Here is a 17,176-nt window from a genome sequence, read left to right on the forward strand (position 1 = left end):
TGGAGCATTGTACAATTCACTGTCATACAGCTCTAAAGATTTTAGGACCTTCAAACTATAATCTTCTCCCTCAATCACAGCAATCCGAGCATGATATTCATCTTTGAAGCTTTTGGCCACCTTTTCTCTTTTCTTGCTAAGGTCACTAGAATTTTGTCTCTGACATTTTGAGACAATCTTTAGAAAGATCATTTCCAAGTTATTTCAAATTACTTTCATTCTTATTTTGATGTCATTTAATTTATCACATAATCAGGACTTCAGGCTCACTGCTGTCCTTGGACAAGCTGTTTTAAATCTGTTTTACTTCTCAATCAATAGATTCCGTATTAAAAGGCTTAAAGGATTTAAAATAAGTCCATTAAAAATTTTAATCCTCTGTCTCATTTTGGAATAGTATTTCTGTTGTTTCCTCGACATGGAGTATTCAGTCTGTGAAGAAAAAAGGATCAGAAAAGGAATTCATTTTCTTTTACTTAAGCTGAGATATAGGGAGTGAAAAGTGGCCCTGTTTGAATTTCTCTGCCCTTATCCCATATCTTTCCTCCATCCTTTTTATGCTTTTTAAAAGGCAGATTTCAAATAAATATACAACACTTTAACTGAAGATTTTCTGGGTCAGAAAATATCGCTCTATCACTGTATCTTATTATGATTTAACTTCTGAGACAATAAAAATTCCAGTTTAAGTGGATGTCAGTTCTGTAATGGAGATCCATGGGAGATGCCTCAGTACTTTTATTTGAAATTTTTTCTCCACTTGAAGCCCTTCTGTGCCAATATCTGGAGGGGTGACTCCTCCCCTGCTGCTAGCACATGCCATTCTGCCATCTTTTCTCGCCGCCTCAGGCTCCTTCTTGACTGTCCAGGTGAGTCTGGGCAGGGAGGACGATGGAAGGGATGCAGAGAGTAAGAGCAGGCCCATCGCACTGACCACCCATCCTCACTACCCCACTGGTATTACTCCTCACACCCCAGCAAGGACTAGACCGTTCCCCAAATGTAATAGGTTAGGGAGTATTTTTTTTTTTTTTTGCGGTACGCGGGCCTCTCACTGTTGTGGCCTCTCCCGTTGCGGAGCACAGGCTCCAGACGCGCAAGCTCAGCGGCCATGGCTCACGGGCCCAGCCGCTCCACGGCATGTGGGATCCTCCCGGACCGGGGCACGAACCTGTGTCCCCTGCATCAGCAGGCGGACTCTCAACAACTGCGCCACCAGGGAAGCCCCAAGTTTTGCAACTTTCTAATTTCAGTTCTTACATCTTTTTCTGCTCTAATGGCAAAACTGTATCTGCCTGTCTCTGCCCCATGAGAATGCTCTCCCCACTGTTGTAGCCGAGGAATTGCCCCTTGGCTCTTCCTCCCATTTTCTCAGGGAACCCCTCCTCCCTGCTCCTCCCTCACTTAACCTTGCCTTCCTCCAGCACAGACTCTTCCGGTCAGGTGGGACTCTTATCCTTGTCCTAACCTCTCCCGAGTTTGGCTCCTGGTGGCTCGTCTTTCCCAGCAGTGGGTGGATCATTGTCACTCCCACACCCAGCTCTGCCTCCTGGATCTCCAGCCCAGCTGAGTCCCGATCCACCCCCATGTCCAGGGAGATGCCAGGGCATCCCTGGCATGTGCCAGAAGGCAAGGAACAAGGATACAGAGCACATAAAACCAAAGGATCTTGCTGCTTCTGTCATAGAGCCTTTAAAATCGACCTAAGAGTGTTGCTGTGTTCCAAAGGCACTAGGGTCTGAGCATGTCTTGCAGGGTGAAATCCAGGCACCTGCCCAGCAGAGGAGGCAGACATTCCCCCAGATCCTTCCAAGGAACACGAACAGGTGGAGCATCTCCTCCAGATATAAAGCAACTAGCTGGAGTCCTTGTTAATATGTTTTGTATGATGAGGTAAAGTACTTTAAACAGCTTGGGTTTTTAAAGAAAAAACAATGGGTTTATAACATAGGGCAGCTGCAATGACTGAATCTGCTTTCCCCGATATACTGCAGTCCTGGCCAGACCATCTATGCAGCTGCTGTTTACTCACCAGATACAGATCGGTTGGATTGCTTTTCCTTCAAACGCCCAGGACACCAAGCCTTGCCATGGTGTAGTAGATTCCAGGTACTGCATCTGTGTTCTTTGGATGCATGTGCTCTAATTAAACATATAAAATAGGATTATGTCAAATAATCATAAAAATAGATCACACTTCACTTTTCTTTTCATGAAGATTATGTCACTCACCCACGCTCAGTCACTCACCTTCAGTGGTGATTTTGAGGGTGATACTGATGAAGGTCCTATATCACCCATCGTCTCTTGCCTGATGCCTCCTGCGATGGGAAATATGCATTTGTAGGATCACTCCTGGGAGGTAATGATGCAGCTTGTGTCTACGGACTGGGCCACGTGGGATTCAGCAACACCACCTCCAGTACATTAATGTGCCAACTAGTGTGTGGCTGACACACCGGCTTTTCTACCTCCCTAATTACCTGGAAAATTCCATGTTATTTTTCTGACTTCTTGCCATGAAGACACAAGTACAGACTGTATTAGAACTCAGAGGTTTCTGCAGCCTGGAGAAGCTTGTATGTGCCCCCAAAGGCATCCAGTGCCTTCTGTTAAAGAAGGCTCAAAGGATCTCCTCAAATAGGTGATCTGGCTGCCAAATCACCACAATGACTTTCATGATGATTTTTTAGCAGAAAATGATTTTAAGGACTGAACTCCATTGTCTGCATTTATCCTTGTTGAATCAGCAAGACCTACAAGTCTTGGTATTAGCCTCTTCTCATAACATTTTATTACACTGAATTATTATTATTATCATTATTATTAATTACACTGAATTAACCATGGGATATGACCTAAGCATTTCCTATATACTTTGTCAACATAAAATTTAATTGATAAGGGCTTCCCTTGTGGCGCAGTGGTTGAGAGTCTGCCTACCGATGCAGGGGACACGGATTTGTGCCCCGGTCCGGGAAGATCCCACATGCCGCGGAGCGGCTGGGCCCGTGAGCCATGGCCGCTGAGCCTGCGTGTCTGGAGCCTGTGCTCCGCAACGGGAGAGGCCACAACAGTGAGAGGCCCACGTACCGCCAAAAAAAAAAAAAAATTTAATTGATAAAAGTGTTCCTTTTAGAAGTGTCCCATTTTTTTTATTAGTTTCTGCTTTATAACAAAGCGAATCAGTCATACATATACATCTGTTCCCATATCCCTTCCCTCTTGCATCTCCCTCCCTCCCACCCTCCCTATCCCACCCCTCCAGGCGGTCACAAAACACCGAGCTGATCTCCCTGTGCTATGCGGCTGCTTCCCACTATCTATCTACCTTACGTTTGGTAGTGTATATATGTCCCCCATTTTTTTCTAATACTGTATTGTAGTAAGGATACTCACAGTTTCATTACTCCATTATAAAGTCTGATTTGTGGATTCTCCAGAAAGGAAGAGTTCAGGCTTTTTATTTCCTACCACCAGTAGCAGGAAGATGGACTGACCATCACTCATATAGCAATACCCTTGCTCTTAAGCATGGACCACACAGCTCTCTCCATGGCCTGGCCCCTAAATGCCCCCTCCAGCTTCATCATGCCCCTTCCATCACCCTCTGACTCCTACTTTGTGCTCCCTGGTTACCAGACCCAGATTCTGTCATGCCTCCGTGTCTTTGTTTATGCTGTTCCCTCCCCCAGACTGACTTTCCCTACCTTCTTTGCCAAGACTCCTCCAACTCATTCTTTGTGACTCTGTGTAGACCCTGCTTCCTCCAGCAAGTGTTCCCTGGTCGCCCCAGGTGGGTCCTTTTGTACCTGGGGGCACCCACCCCCATCTATGTTAGCACTTGCCTATCAATGCTGAAATTGACCATGTCTCTGTCTCCTCTGCTTTGTGCAGGGTGAGATCATCATTTGTTACCAATGCCTTAGAGTCATCTGTCACCCAGTGCAGTGTGCTCATAAGTGGTGGCTTCAGAGGGTGATCACCAGCTGAGCTGTCATGGGAGCATTGACTTCTTCTAATAAACTGAGTTAATAATAGATCAAAGCCACACAATGAAAAGATAATTAAAAAACGTGCTGCTTCTGATCCCTTGGATTTCTGGGTCTAACTCTTTCTTAGGAGTCTAACCCAGCTAGAAAATTTTACATTCAGTAAATACAATGAAACCCATAAAATATTCTTTTTCAATTTTTTCTTTCTTTTCCTTTTTTTTTTTTTAAATTTCAAGGCTGTGTACTGTACTCTTGCCAAAGTCAAAAGAGCTGAGAAGGGTAAAGCATGTGTGAGTGGGTGTGCATGTTCCATGAGTTTCTGGCCATTTTTGTTTTAAGATGGCATAATTTCATGGCTGTTGAAAAAGCTGTCAACTAAATACTCCACTGTAGGGTATCTCAAATTTTCACATGCCAACCAAACACCTGGGGCTCTTAATTAAGAATGCAAATTCTGACTCAGTAGATCTGGCAAGGGTCCTGCTGTTATGCATTTGTGACAAGCTCTTAAGGGACGTCCATGCTACCAGTCCGTGGACCACATTTAGAGCACGAGGCAGTAGCATTCAGATGGTGTCTCAGCATTTTCATCTGGTGAGACTTTTAAAACAAAATTGTTTCCTTCTGTTTCAAAATGCTCAAGTAGAAAAGCGCCACAGATGATCTGATTATAAACAACCTGAACAGACCTCATATTGTTGTCTTTCTGGGTTTGCGCAGGACATTTTGGAGTCTAGGCAAGCAAGCTCAAGGCACAGAAACAAGACATCTAGCATCCTGATGACCTTCAGCTCTTTTTCCTGGTGGTCGGGTTTAGAGTGAAAGGAGGCACATCTCACCATTCTCTCTAGTAAAATTTTACTAAGAGTTAGCTGTTCATTTTGTGGCATTCCCGAAACCAGTTTATTGGCTCCCATTTCCATTGGGTGGGGAATAGAATATGCTTGTAGGAGAATAGCCTTGTATCCAGATATTAGGAAATCTTCCCCATTTGTTCTGGAAAACCCCTGTGTATTAATTTCCTAGGGCCACCGTAACAAAGTACCATAAACTTGGTGGCTCCAAACAACAGAAGTTTATTCTCTCACAGTTCTGGAAGCCAGAAGTCGAAGTCAAGGTGTTGGTAGAGCCATGAGGCCATGCTCCCTGTGAAGCCTTCAGGGGAGAATACTTCTTTGCCTCTTTAAACTTCTGGTGACTCTTGGAACTCCTTGGCTTCTGGCTGCATCACTCCAGTCTCTGCTTCCATCTTCACATGGCCTTACTCCCTTTGTGTCTCTTATGAAGACACCAGTCATTGGATTTAGGACCCTGAATCCAGGATGTCCTTAGATCATTAATACATTCATATATCTTATTGGGAATACATTTCCAAATAAGATCACATTCACAGATGTTGGGGGTTGGGATTTGGACCTATCTTTTTGGGAGATACCGTTTGATCCACTGTACCCTGAATCCATTGTGGAATCAGGATGTGAAGTTTGGTGCAAGAGAGTAATACATACAAACACCCTATTCTGTGCAGAGCAGAGTGGGAGGTGCATCCTCCCAACCCTCTCCTCTGTGTATTGGAGGAGGTGGGTGGGAAGATGCCAACGCCATTGTTCCATCCCCCCAAGTAACTGTAATGATAATTAAAGAAACAGTAATGAACAGGTATTAGCTTTTTATATGTGGCAGAATCGGTGGAAAGAACTTTTTTAAAGTTTTCATTTAATCTTTGCAACTGTGAGATACCTCTCATTTAATGCTATTACAGATGGATTCCTTCATTTGTAAGCTTTCTTTCAGATAATGGCCTCTATTTATTTATTTCTTCCTCTTTTTCCTACCCACTGATCGAGCTACCTAGCTGTCCAGACAGCAGTCTACTGATCTGCTCAGTTATTTTTATGCCATCTCATTCCAGAAAACATGAAGACATTTTTCAAGAATATGGATTATTAGTGCCTGTCAGTCTTGATTTGTCATTCATTAATTACTTAGATAATAATAAGATTTAGAAGCCAATGCTGATTGATGTGAAGGTAAAGTATTTCTAAGGCAGTTGGAAAAGATCATTCAATTGATCAAAAATTCACTGTCTACACAGCTTTTCAGTTGCTATCTGATTGCACAAAGCATGATGTATTATTCTCCTTGCATAAAGTAAGTTTCATATTTCACCACCTGCCTCCCTGGCCAATTAGTTACAGGGAACAAGATGATGGAAGTAAAAAACTCTTAATTGTATCATTCCTCTAAAGTCTCCTGAAGATGTAAATATATTGTCCACCTGTTTGCCACTAGAGATGAGGGAATTTGTCCTCATCTTTCAAAACAATGGCTAGTTAATAAATGAGTTAACAAGCAGAAAATACATGGAGGACAAGGTGTTTAATGCCTTCTAGGGTGCTTCACTGTCTCTTAATATACTGAACCTCAGTTGGCCCTGAGCCATCCCTCAGGATTTAGCTCTTTTCTTTTAGGCTTCATTTCAGGATCTAGAATCAGTTAAAATCAGATTTTCCTAGAAATCAATATCATTGCGTAGATAGGATTCCAAGATTCTAATTGTGAGCACAGAAAGGAATATGCAGTCTCTTTACTGGTGGACAATGAGAGCTAAAGCAGAATCAAATGATTCTAAATATCTGCTTTTAAAGATGAGAATATGTATCTTGTGCCAGATTACTGCTATTGAAATATTCCATCGCCAAAAACAATATTCTATGTCGGATTTTCAAATTATTTTGGTCCTAACATGTGAACTTGAATTTATGTGTAGGTAGTAGATCCTTTAGCAAAATAATGGACAACAGCTTATTTCTTTAGGTTCTTCCTTACTTATCCAATCTACACAGATTCCATCGCCTGAAAAAGAGAGAATGCATTGTATAGTGTCCTGCTTTAGCGTAAACTGGGCTCTATCTGCCTGGAGCACATCTGGGCTCCATCTCTCACCAACTCTGTGGTTTTGGGCAGAGTACTTCCACCCTTTGTGCCTCAGTTATTTTAGCCTTCAAATGGGGTTATTTGGAGTCTCCATGTTATAGAGTGGATGGGGTGGTGAAATAAGAAAATACATGTGAAATGATAAGCACAGACTTGCCCTAAAGCAGCTCCATCCAATAGGAATAAAATATGAACCACATTGGTAATTTTAAATTCTGATAGACTCATTAAAAAGTGAAAATAGGTGGAAATAATTTTAATAATATATTTTATTTAACCCAGTATATTCAAAATATTTTTTATTTCAACATGTGATCAAAATTATTAATGTCGGGCTTTCCTGGTGGTGCAGTGGTTGAGAGTCTGCCTGCCGATACAGGGGACACGGGTTTGTGCCCCGGTCCGGGAGGATCCCACATGCCGCGGAGCGGCTGGGCCCGTGAGCCCTGGCCGCTGAGCCTGCGCATCCAGAGCTGCGCTCCACAATGGGAGAGGCCACAACAGTGAGAGGCCCGCGTACCGCAAAAAAAAAAAAAAAAAAAATATTACTTTCGTGTATTACTTTACGTATCTCTGGCCACCAACACCAACATGATTCTGAGTCACGTGGTCTGGGGTTCAGCCCTGGTCTGGGTGTGTGTGCAGAGCTCCCAGCTGATTCTAATGGGCATACCAAGAATCAGACTAGTGTCTGAGGAAAATCACTTTCCCGTACCCACAAAATAGATGATGCTGTTGGCTGTAACAACTTAACAATGTTATTGATAAGAATTGAATATGGCACTGATGATGAAATGTGTTGTAAAATATAAAATGCCACAAGGAGGGAAGAGCTGTTCGTTATTCATAATTATGTCAAAATAGGGAGGGAAGGCAGTCCTCGATGGAATACCCTTCTGAAGATATGCTAAGAACCTAGGCAGTCTTTCCTTTGATTCCACTGACTCCTGCCTTTTCTTGAAAAGAGGTGCATTTTTCTTTTTTTTTTTTTCTGAAGCTGATGTTTACTAAGCACTATCTTGGTAGCAGGCTGTATGGATAATGGGAAAAGCATGTTTTTAGAAGTAATGTTCACTAGAGGCAAGTGCCAGCTCCATCTGTTTCGTAGTCTGGGTCTTGGTTTCCTTATCTGTAAATGGGATGATTGATACATACAAGGCTGGGCTTTTTTTTTCTTAGAATGCACACAGCTGGGCTTTTGTAAGGACTGATATAAATGATGGACATAAAGTATGTAGCTCAGGCTCTGGCCTCCCTCCCAGGCATTCTGCTGGGCCCTGGACATGCGTGTGGTTCTGGGTGACTCAGGGAACCCGCAATCCTTGTAGCAGTTTAAGTCACCAGCGTCATTTGAACAATTATAATAGCTGGCGAGCGCACACTTCCCAGAGCCCACACTCCTGGGCCCTCCTCTCTCACACACTGACATAGGAACTCTTTTTTCCCTTTCCATAGATGATATCTCAAGAGATTTGTTCTAATCTATGTCCAAATTGACTGTTTCCTTCTGTCCTGAGGGGAGAGATTGGGTTTAACATGGCTGAATTGGTTATTCAGCTTTTCACAGCCCGCAGCCGGAAGGAAGCCCTTTGTTGCTGATTGAATCTCCCCTTGGGAGTGCAGGAAGCTGTTTGAGTGAAGTGTGCCCAGATCAGATTGGAGTCCAGGCTAAAGGAAGTGCCCCCATCTCCGTGGCTTATGGAAATTCTTTCCTATTATTCTACAACTGAGATCAATAAAACAATCGCATGTTACAACATTGTGGGCTTTCTTGCACAAATTTATTTCAAAGCTTGTCAACCATTAAAAAAAAAATTCACCCAAGACATAACCATCCTATGCGTCCCGGTGACTCCATGACTGGTTTACCACAAGTTCTGTTTACTGTTTGGGAACTTTGTCAGAGCAGTACACATGGTTCTGTGGTGCCAGAGACATTTGTGTCTGTGCCTCTTTTTATTTTCCTAGGTGAAGAAATTCAGGTTTATAGAGAGTTGGGGACCCACCTAAAACCTTGCACCCATGATATTTACAGCTGACATTGGTGGATGGCCTCCTTAGCCAGGTGGGCTGTGAAATGCTTCATGTGGGTTATCTCATTTCATCCCACCCCTATGAGTTAAGCACTAATATTATACCGATTTTATGGGTAAGTCACTTCTCCCAGGTTTCATATCTAGGAAGCAATAGAGACATGATAAAAACCTAAGAATTTCAGCAGGGCATTTCTGAGTGAGCACTGCCTATATTGGGTTTATGTAAGTTGGAAGTTCACTGTGATAATTAACAATTTACTGAGTTCAAAGCAACAGGGGAGATGCCATAAGACAGTTCGTGATTAACTCCTAATGAGTGAGTCAATAATTGCTATATGAGTTCAGACTAATTTGAGTCTAATGTATTTTTAAAAATCACATAAAACTTATAGTTGGCTACTCACAGCTTCATAACACTCTGTGTTGCTTACCATGAAGTCAATTCTTAGTCTATTCTTAGTTGTATTGTGAGCATATGCTACTCACATTAAACATTTTTGGGAAACATTTACATTTGCAGTGCTGTTTTGTCAGGTTAATTAAAGCTGTCCCACAGCAGTATATGCAGAGGCCATTCAGAGGACATTTAGTTGAAAGGTTGTCTATAACATAAGCTGAACCAAATAAGTGAGTGACAGTGGCAGAAGATGCGAATTCATTCATTCATTCATACAGATTGAGTCCCACTCATTTGGTAACATTGCTTCAGCAGAGGAAGTGGAAGGATAAATTAGACAGCTACTCAAGGAATTCAGAGTCTTGTAGAAAAGAGAAATAAGCCAGTTAAGGTAGAATTTCTTGAACAGGGAGGTAACAAGCCTAATAAGAAATATCCATCTGATACAGGAGAGCATCTTGCTGTTGTTTATGATGCAAGGGTGGGCAATATTTTTAGCAATTGCTGAATCATCAGTCTGGGAAGAGTTCCTTGGTTTGTAAAATCCAGCATATTAGTCTGGACAACTTTCATAACCAGTGGCCTTGAAACCCAGATAGTTTAACACAATGAGCCTTTGTTTCTTGTGTCAGCAAAAAGTCCAGTATGGATTGTCCACGAGGGGCTCTTCTCCAGGGTCTAGGATCTCAGCTCTTGCCATTTAGTCACTGTGCTCACCACACCCAGAGTCCTTGGCTTCCTTCCCTGGATCCTTTGCATCTGGTTGACAGACAGAAGAAGAGAGAATGTGGACCCTGTGCATCCTCCTAAAGATGACCTACATCAACACCATGACCACACCTTGCTGCAGGGGGCTGGTGACAGTCCTCTAGCAGAGTACTCAAGTCCAAGAGGGGACCCTATGTTGCTAGGCACCAGAGTCTCTCCCACACCTAGATTTTTTTTTTTGATAGAAATCTACCATCTCTGCAGCATGTACCCCTGCATCCTTTCATGATGAAAGGAAAAACTCTTAGCCCTCAAGAGGTTAAACTCTGTTAATGTATCTGATGAATACGGTCTATCCTCCCTGCCTGTCAGACCTGCAGTTTGACTACGGAGATAACCTCCCTCTTCATTGGTTTCCTTGGTGCCAAGAGACTGGATAACATCTCTGCTACAACTCAAGGAACTAAAGCATCCAGTCCCCGAGAGATGGCATTTCCGCCAGTCCCTTACTGAAGGTTGCCCGGAAGCTGTCCTGTGTTCCAGACTGCATGGCAAATGGAAGTCAGTTTTGCTGGCCTGAATCCTCCCAGAGTGCTCTGGGCCTGGTTTTGCCCACTCTGAGCATCAGTCTTGACTCTCATCGTCAGGTAGAGGGCTCCCTGGACAGATGCTATGTGTAACAATACCGAGAGGGTTCTTTTCCTGTGGAGTCTATTAAGATAACTGGGATTTGATGAGAATGACGGAGCCCTCAGCCTGTGAAGAGAACAACACACATCTCCCTGCCTACTTAGAGTCAAGCACCAGAGACGATGCAGAGCAGCTTCTCATCTCCACTTCATTTCTCTGCCCTGAGGATAAGGTGAGAGCTCTGAACTAGTTCTGGGAGGAACCATCTCTGCTTAGGTCTTACCTTCTGCCTTACTTGGAGGCCCACATGGTTCTTTCTCTTGATCAGCTTCTTGCTTCAAAACCCTGATGACTGAGTCTTGGGCTCTATATTAGTTTCCTATTGCTGCCACAAACTTAACCAATTAAAATAACACATTTATTCTAGTACAGTTCTGTAGAGCTGGAATGGTACTCAGCTAAAATCAAGGTGTCAGCATGGCTACATTCCTTTCTGGAGGATCCAGGAGAGAACCCATTTCCTTGTCTTCTCCAGTTTCTAGAGGCTGCCTGCATGCCTTTGTGTGGGTCCCTTCCTCCATCTTTCAGGCCAGCAATGGCTGATCAAGTCTTTCCCATGGTGCTTCACTCTGATGTGCTCTGCCTTCCTCTTCCATGTAAAAGGACCCGTATGATGACACTGGGCTCACCTGGATAATCCAGGATCATCTTCCTCTTTTAAAGTCAGATGATTAGCAACCTGTGAATCCAGAACCTGTGAATATGTTATATTACACGGTAGAGGAGAGTTAACATATGGAATTAAAGGTCCCAGAGAATAAGATGTGGATGTTTTTGGGAGGCCTTTATCCTGCCTGCCACTGGCTCTGCAAATTCCTTTGCTTGTGGTCTTAGACCAACAGTTTGAGCTAAGAGGAGGCATCTGAACCTGCTGATAGAGAGTCCAGTGTCTAATAGCAGAAAGTCTGGGATTTCTCGCTTCATATCACTATCTTTGTGACCTTGGGCAAACTCTATCTTCCCTATACCTCTCTTCCTTGAATTATCAGTTGGACATGATAATAGGACTGCCCTCATAGAATCATTGTGGTTTAAATGAGATAATGCACACAAAAATCTTGCATTGCATTTAGGCCATAGTTAGAGCTGATAGACTAGCTGTTAGTAATTATTGAATTATGATTGTTGATCACCCAGGGCAGGGCTTTGTCCTATGAAGCTAACTTCTGCATACACCTGTGTTGGCTTTTGCATTCTCTGGGTGATGGCAAAGTTGTTTCTCAAGTTTCTTACAGGTGAACATGAGAACCCTTTTAGAAGTAGAAACTCTGTTTATATTTGTCACCCCGATCTGACACTATTGATGCTTTTTCACCCCATGTCCAGTATCCTGTGTTCACACCAGGGCCGAGATCTGTTTTCCATCCTCCCCAAGTTTCTGCATGGGGAGGAGACCCTTGTCAATCAACTTCACCAATTGCTTGGATTGTGTAAAACACAGACTATCTCCTAGGTAACAGACCACGTGAGGATTTCTTCAGTAGGAACAGATTAGCTGTATTTTGAGACGTGTGGATAGTGCAGTGGGTCTATTTGATGGATCAAAGGGCTGTCTAGCTGCTAGACCTTATTCTGTGATGTCCAGCTTCCCTGAGCCTCTGGCTTGCCAAGGAGCAAGTAAGTGCAGGGAAGTGTTTCCAACGTGGAACCTTTTGTTGCTGATCATCCCTGGCAGAGAGGACCCAGCTCTGCCTCTGATTTTTTTTTTTTTTTTTTTTGCGGTACACGGGCCTCTCACTGTTTTGGCCTCTTCCGTTGCAGAGCACAGGCTCCGGACGCGCAGGCTCAGCAGCCATGGCTCACGGGCCCAGCTGCTCCATGGCATGTGGAATCTTCCCGGACCGGGGCACGAACCCGAGTCCCCTGAATCGGCAGGTGGACTCTCAACCACTGCGCCACCAGGGAAACCCTGCCTCTGATTTTAATAGTTATCCATCGCCAAAGCAGGCCTGGGGTAGATTTGATCTGAGCACCAGGGCTTTTAGTGGACTAAATCATCTTGGGGAGTTAAAGGATCTTGGACCTATACCTCTTTATGAGTGGGCACAGAGATTTCTCTAAATTCTATAGAAGTAGCTGATGGAATAGGAGGAATCGGGCCTCGTGTGCGTGTGTGCATGTGTGCGTGTGTGTGAATGTGTGTGTGTGTGAATTTGTGTCTTTAAATATTATTGTTGCCTGTGTCAGAAACACACAGAGGCAGTGATTTTTTTTTTTTTTTTTTAACCTGAGTTGCATTGTTGTTGTATGTGAGAAGCCTGGTTTTTATTCTTTGGGAAAAAATGCACTGGATCATTAGGGAGGCTTCATTTCCTTTGTAGTTTTCTAATTCCCTTTACACAAAATGTTGTCTGTTGTGATAAAAAAGAACCTATTTTAACTTGTAAACTAGCACATATAAACATTTTATTAAGCTGTTAACATATATGATCTTACTGTAAACTATTACAATCCTATTGAAACTGAGTTTGCAGCATAAAATAATTATAATAGTATGATGTTCTAGTTTTACAATATAAGAAGAAAAACTTCTATAGAAGAAAGGAGGGGGTTATACACCTTCAAATGCAGAAGAGATCAATGAAGTCTTTCCCCCCCTATCGTTTTATACTCTTTCAACTTGATCCTTTTGAGCAATGAGAGGATATCTTGACCAAGAGGCAGGTCTTCTAGAAAGGAACACCAAATTTTAAGCTTTGATCACATGTGCCTTTTCATGTCACTTCCACTCTGGCTGACTTTTTTTTTTTTTTGCGGTTCACGGGCCTCTCACTGTTGTGGCCTCTCCCATTGCGGGGCACAGGCTCCGGACGCGCAGGCTCAGCAGCCATGGCTCTCAGGCCCAGCCGCTCCGCAGCATGTGGGATCTTCCCGGACTGGGGCACAAACCCGTGTCCCCTGCATCGGCAGGCAGACTCTCAACCACTGCGCCACCAGGGAAGCCCTCTGGCTGACCTTTAACTCGCAGTTGCACAGTCACGTTCAATCAGAGTGCCATTCTAAGATGGGATTTAAATTTTACATTAATGTGCTTACTCTACGTTTCTAACCAAAGAACTCTTTCACTTCTCTGAATTTTTTATATATATACTTCTTTTCACGTGTTTAGTTCAACATTCATGGAATTCCCCAGTAAGTTATGCTATGGGTGCCCTGCCTTCGGGTATTGAATTTCCTGCCTCAAAATGGTCATGTCAAAGCTGGTGGGTGCAAATCTGCCTGCACGATGTGGTTAATATAAACCACATCTGCTGCCTAATGTGTGAGAAGGTAGGGAATAAAGTAGGAGCCCATTCTGTGTTTCTACCCACCCTCTCCCCAACCTCCTCCGCTCCCTTACTTCTCTGAATTAAAATTTTCTTCTCTTAGAGACACATATTTTAAGAATTCCTCACCTGGTTTCTAACTTACTGGTTTTATAGGGCAAGATTTGGGGAGTGGGCGGCTGGGGGCTGGAGAGAAGGAGGCTGATCTTTTCAACTGTGCCCATGGTTAAAAGGTGATGCGGAAAAGCGTTGAGTCCTGAGCATTCCCCAGCATCAGCTAACTTCCCCCGTGTGGCCACAGTGCCCTGGGCAGGAACCAGCCCTCTTGCTGTTTGCTCTGGCAGAAGGAGAGCAAGTTCTCAGTCCCTTTAGCATTAGAGAAATGCAGTGGAGCAAAAAGCCAAAAACTGATGATGGAGATTCAGTTGGGTAAAGGAAGAAAGAAAACTGGGAAAAAAAAAGCATCAACGAGGTGCAAGCAAATTACCCCAGGCTGCCAAAGAAAATAGTCTGTTAACTCCTAACTTGCTTTAAATAGGAAACCTCATTCCAATAGCAGGAGAGCTGCTTTCAAACAGAATGGAGGAGTGAGCTTTGGAAAGGCCAGGTGAACCTGATCTCAGAAAGGGGGAGAATTATGAGATCGAGGAGGTGGCTGTAAGAGTTGATATGAATGGAGATGACAATGTCACTCTTGCATGTGAAACTTTACTTAGGATATATTAGGATCACAATTTCTTCTCCACCAACTCCAGGAAACAGCATTTACTAGATGTTTTAACCATAAAGAAGATGTTTCTTCTGAGAGAAGTAGAAAATTTGGGGCACTTAGTGGGCACCTACCACTTTAGCAAGTAGAAACTACTTGAACGTTTTAATGTTGTTTAGATATGAGTACATCAGACAAATAGACTTTATTTAAAGGCTCTGAGGAGTCCTGTCTAAAACAAATGTTTCCCTTTTACAACATTTTCCAAATGTATTTAACTATGCTAGACCTTTCCCCTTCCTTTAGGCTTTTGCTTTTTACAGAGACATTGGTTGGTGAAACAAATTTAGGAGTGCTTGCCTATAGCTTTCATTTTATAAATGAAGAAATGGGCCAGAAGGAAGTGTAATTCTCCAAGATTCCTTATTCTTCAAGGACTGAGGTGAGGTTAGAATCCCAGTGTTTTATACAGAACCCGACCATTGTTAGCTGTTGGCCTCTGAGACTGATAAGGGTCCCAGCCCCCAGCAGGAGCACTCTGGGTGCCATGCAAAGTAGATTCACCCTTCAATCAGCCCCTGAAGGATGGTTTTGCACTTTTGTTGGCCCTCAAGCTCATTCCTGTGGTAAGAGACCCATGAGACCCTGGCAGTGTAACAACAGTTTGACCTCACAGAATTCCTAGTTCGCATTTCAGAATGATCCAGATAAATCGCATGTTCCATCTAACTTACAGCAAAGGTTTTGCTTACTGAAAGCAAATCTTCTGAGGAATTCCCATTGCTTCCCTTTTCTGTAGATTCAGACCATCGTGGTTTCAACACAAGGCACATTTTCTTTAGTAAGAATAGAAAGGAGAGCTTTAAGCTTGTTAGATTAAGAAAGAAAGAGGAATTTATAAATGTTATTTATAGGAGAAAATGTGTTTAGAAGGTGCTTCTACAGAATGGCTTGAAAGAGCCTAAGAAGCCATAACAATTAGTTGGAATCCATTCCTAATTATGCTCCCCTCTTTAAGATGCCATTTTCTTTTTTCAGGAGAACTGTATTTGATGGTGCCAAGTAAATGAATCCTTTTAGGAAGAAAAGCTAGGGTTCATATACTATGTGATTCTCATGGTTTAGTTGGAGATAATCGGCAAAGAAAGTTAGTGACCTCTAATTAAAGGCATATATTTCCCTTATAACTGCCAAGACAAGCTGAGACAGCTATGTTAGCAATGATTTCCCAAGTTAATATGCTTAGAATTTTAGTCAAAATGTTCTAGACCCTGTTTTATGTCTCCTCTTACTTTCTTCAATGTATTCAGAACTCAGTATTGCCATTTGTTGTTTTTGTTTGTTTGTTTGTTTGTTTTTTGTGGTATGCGGGCCTCTCACTGTTGTGGCCTCTCCCGTTGCGGAGCACAGGCTCCAGACGTGCAGGCTCAGTGGCCATGGCTCACGGGCCCAGCTGCTCCGCGGCATGTGGCGTCTTCCCGGACCGGGGCACGAACCCATGTCCCCTGCATCGGCCGGCGGACTCTGAACCACTGCGCCACCAGGGAAGCCCCATGTATTGCCAGTTGTGATGGAGAACATTGGACAGAGGACATTTGTTGCTTCTGTGATGATTTCCCACCAAGTCAAACTTCCTCAACTTGAAGTTTTCAGTAAGGCACTTGTATACCAGCAAAAGTGCAGTTTCACACATAAGGTCAACAGAACTTTGTTTTCCTAAACACTTCATGTATTTCTATATTGGAAGTTTCTTAAAGGCTACATTTTATCTTGTAGCAGTGGTAGACTTCAAACGTGGCTGTTTTTGTAGAAAGGTTTTTTTTTTTTTTTTTTTTAATCAGACACGAAGTGATTTTAACAAGCTATTTTCACAGCTGAGTTCCCAGTGCTGGAGGTTTATGGTGTGTTTCATATGTTCTTACTTTGCTTTCCATTTTTGACTTGTTTATTTTTCATGACACATCTGAATGCCTCCTTGTAAGCAGGACCCTCTTCTTGAGATCCAACTGTGGGGTTATTAGTACAAAGGCACATTACAGGGATCCTTAGTGAGGGGTTAAGAGACACAGTTCAGAAATTATTTTCTTTTCTGACCAAACATATGCATGATGTTTTTCCTCCCATGGAGATATAACCCAGACTTGAATTTCTGAAAGATTCATGTACTTAGGACTCCAGGGCTTTTGATATTACCCGTCTGATCCTCTTCAGAGAGCCTCACATCATTATCTTCCAGTTGAACCACTGGGTGGGAAAGATAATTCTAAAGCTTAAGTCAAGAACTATAATGCAGTCCTGAGTCAGATGTGTAATTGTCAAGCTCTCTTCTTTATGTCATGTGGTCAGCTTTTAGTGAAATTACCCCATGACATGGACCTTAAGTGGGTGAAACTGAGATGTCTTTATTGATGATATGTTAAGGGAAAATTGCCGAGTGA

General features: G+C 43.0%; 1 protein-coding gene across 2 annotated transcripts in view; it reads left to right on the forward strand.

Moving 5' to 3' along the window:
• The window catches only part of PID1 (phosphotyrosine interaction domain containing 1), a 253,949-nt gene that overhangs the window by 170,241 nt on the left and 66,532 nt on the right, over window positions 1-17,176 (forward strand). The gene's annotated exons all lie outside the window — the stretch shown is intronic.

This window comes from Mesoplodon mirus (genome assembly GCF_964341445.2).
Source record: "Mesoplodon mirus genome assembly, chromosome: 8".
Taxonomy (NCBI): Eukaryota; Metazoa; Chordata; class Mammalia; order Artiodactyla; family Ziphiidae; genus Mesoplodon; species Mesoplodon mirus.